The sequence below is a fragment of the Echinops telfairi genome, unplaced genomic scaffold, assembly GCF_000313985.2.
Source record: "Echinops telfairi isolate 266 unplaced genomic scaffold, ASM31398v2 ScPeMD7_7409;HRSCAF=8447, whole genome shotgun sequence".
Lineage (NCBI taxonomy): Eukaryota > Metazoa > Chordata > Mammalia > Afrosoricida > Tenrecidae > Echinops > Echinops telfairi.
In genome coordinates, this window is record NW_022111309.1 from 16,133,898 (window position 1) to 16,137,666 (window position 3,769).

Sequence of the window (3,769 nt, forward strand, 5' to 3'; positions counted from 1 at the left end):
GAGAACGAGAAAGGCAAGGCTCACTGAGCCATTTATCCCTCTGCCCTTCAATTAACCCCACATGTGTTTATCGACCAGGTTGGCACAATAAACTAACTACCTCAATCAGTTTACCTGAAGTCTGTAAAAGTAGCTTACTTTTTAAAAAAGAGTTTAGAAAGTTGGAGACTTTAAGCAATAAACCAAACAAAATATCATTGAGTTGGTCATTTGTGGCCAGTTAGTTGTAGCACTACTTCCAGAACTAAAATTTATTACTGTTCTGTGTGAATGTAGGCAAAATTACAAAGATACAAATGTCACTTTGAGTGTGCCTGACCTAGGGTTAGCCAGGGTATTTTCAACTGCCTCATATGCATGTGAAAGTTGGCTATTGGGTCAGGAACACCAAAGAAGAGCCAATGCATTTGAATGATGGTGCTGGCAAAGAATATTGAAAGTACCATGGACTACCAGAAGAACAGACAGAACTGTCTTGAAGGGACAGTCAGAATGCTCCTTAGAAGCAAGGATGGTGAGATTTTGTCTCATGAACGTTGGAGATATTGTCAGGCAAGACCAGTTTCTGGAGAAGGACACCGTGCTTGAGGGGGAGAGCATCCAAAAAGAGGAAGCCCTTCCAGGAGCTGGGTTGATACCGTGGCTGCAATGGTGGCATCAAGCATCACAGCAGCTCTGAGGATGGGTCAGGACGAAGTGATGTTTCAGTCTGTGGTACATGGGGATCACTCGCTATGAGTTAGAAGCAACTAGGCGCTATCTAACAACAATCACAACAAATAAAGGAATTCCTGGGTGGTGCAAATGGCTAACACTCAGCTGCTAGCCAAACGTAGGTGGTTCCAGTCTACCCAGATCAAAGGCCTGAAAATCTACTTCTGAAAAATCAGACATTGAAGCCTATCAAGCATGATTATATTTGGGCACATGGGTCATCATGAGTTGTAGTGAATGCGATGGTGACTGGTAACTGGTACAAAGGCATGAAGAACAATACAGTTAAGGAGCATCCATGGCCTGTAGTTATGGTCAATTTACCTCCTGTGGTTCATACAGGGTGGTTAGATCCTGGAAGTTTCAAATCCTGATCATCCAAGGTTATTGGGTAACCAGTAACTGACAGCCAATTGTGACGGCTAAGACAGTTGTTGTTATATGTTATGGCGGCAATGCCAACTCACAGTGAGCCCCCCCCCCTCCCCCGGCACAAGAGAACTGTCTCACTGGGGTTTCCCAGGTTACACGGGAGCAGATAGCCTTCACTTGTTTCCACAGAGCAGTTGGTGGATCCAAACCTCTCACTTTTCAGGTTGAGCACTTAGCCATCATGCCACTTCTTTAGGGTAAGACTACAAGTGCCCAATCATGTGATCATTCCTAGCGAGGGTTTCTGAGTTTGAGTCCTCCAATTTTAAGTTTCGCATATAGGAACTTTTCTAATCCTTTATAGCACACAGACATCCACACACTAGAATTCCGGTGTGGTGACCAGAATTTAAGGAATGCTATGAGCATGGGATTTTCCCAGCTTGAACTCTCAGAAAGATATTGGAACATTCTTAATCATTTTGATGTCTGTGCTGTACAGTAAATTGAAAAAAATATGATCCTGAAACTTCCCTCCTAGTCCTCATAGGCTGCCACAGCCATACTGTGAATAATATTTGTCTGACTCGGGTAAGACATGGGCAAGCCAAGAGGAGGCTACTCAAAATACAAGGCAAGAGCGTCAAGCCTTCCTGTAGCTGCTGGAATTTTCTCCACAAAATGCAAAGATTGCCGAGATGCCGCATCCCCTACTGGGAAAAGTTGTTCATGATCACTGAACTAGACAGCGTCAGGACTCCTTCCAGAATGCCAAACAGGCTTTGTCTCCTGTGGCTGTGCTGGGTTCCCATGTTGCACACAGTGGCTGAAATGAGTCTTGCAAAATTAGTATTCCTTCAGGAGGGTTATGATTATGGTGTGGGTCGTTTTAGGGGCCAGAATCTTGGCTCCAAGAAACTTTTTTGATGACCAGGTTTTATATATGTACAACAGAGCACCTAGGTCATTCAAGTAGCTTAAAATCAGCTGCTAACTTAAAGGTTGGTCATTTAAAGCCACCCAGTGGCTCCACAGAAAGACAAGAAAAGGCGTGGTAAACTACCTTCGTAAGCATTACACCCCCAAAAAATCCTATGGAGGAGTTCTACAATGTAATGTGTGAGGTCGCCATAAATTGGAGGCCAACCTTACAACAGCTATCAATAAAGAGATATATAGACATCTAGATGAATGGATGGATAGATGGGCGGGAGGAGGGAAGGAGTAGGAGGGTGAGGGATGGTTGGATGGATGAATAGCTAAGATACATTGATACATAGTGTGAGTGAGTGAGTGAGTGAGTGAGTGAGTAAGTAATAGAGCAGCAGTCTACTCTACTTAAAATTAAAACAACAGAGATTCACTGAGGGACAGAGATGGTCTAGCCTGGAAAAAACATCCAAATTCACAGAGTGAAAGTGGTCGCTCTGCAGAACAAAGGAGGAAACATAAATCTTGGCACAGTTGGGGCAGGAACTAAATCACAGAATCATAAGTGGCTGAAAGACAATCAGGAGAGTCTAAGGCAGGATATTCCATAAGCAAGGATAGGTGGATATCTTATATGTGGGGGATGTAGTTGCATCAGTTGCTTCAATTTATTATGGGATGGTCACAGGCAATGGTAGGACAGATTTGCGGGGCGGGGGTGGGGGTGGCTAACTTACTATTTAAACAGCTTCCTCAACTATGGCTATTTGGGGAGGTCCATTAAAAAGATTTATTGACAGTGCTGTGCTCAAAGACCCTTCAGATAAAAAAGATCACATCTTGCATCTGTGTGACCATAGAGGAAAGATCCTCTGGGAATGGACTGTGATATCCTGCATCTGCCAGACCTCGGAGACAAGACTATCTAATATCTCCTTTGGGGCGTATGATTAGGTCAGCTTCAAGAAGACAGTGAGTGCAATTAGAAATGGTAGCTTTTAAAACCCAAGACTTTAATATGGAATTAAGGCTCCCCTATCAGACTGTTCTGTATACACATACAAAGTGCCTCTGATAGTAGGTAGGAAGGCACAAAAGTAGATAGGAAGATTAGATAGAGGGACACAGATTAGATAAGGAATAGAGATAGCATCTCACTAATGCCCTAAGTAAATTACAATACGGTATATTACACGAAGAAGCCCTCTTGCTGTAATGGGCTATGAATTGAGCTACTAACCACAAGATCAGCAGTTTAAGCCCACCAACTGATCCTTCACAGAAAAATGAGGCTTTCTACTCCCGTAAAGTTGAGTATGTTGTTACACTTGAGCTGTGGTGGTGTAGTGGTTGCACATTGGACTGATAACCACAAAGTCAGTAGATCAAAACCCATCAGCATATATGAGCAAATACACCTGTATCTCTATATAGGAGTATTTGTTTATATGTGTACATATGTAAATACAAGGAAGCAGATAGACTTTGGGCCTCTACTTAAATTGTACAATTGCTACCATAATCAGTTTCAAAACATTTTCTTTCTTCTTGAACTCCTTGATATCAGCTCCTCTTTATTCCCTTCACCCCCCACACCAACCCCATCCCCTCAGGAACCCTTATTCATTTATTTATTTTGACAGTCATCAGTGCTATCAGCTCACCTACCCACCCACCTCTTCCCATACCCTCAGGGGATCGTTACTCCTGTTACTGCTTCTGAAGGGTCATCTATTTTGGATTTCATGTCTCG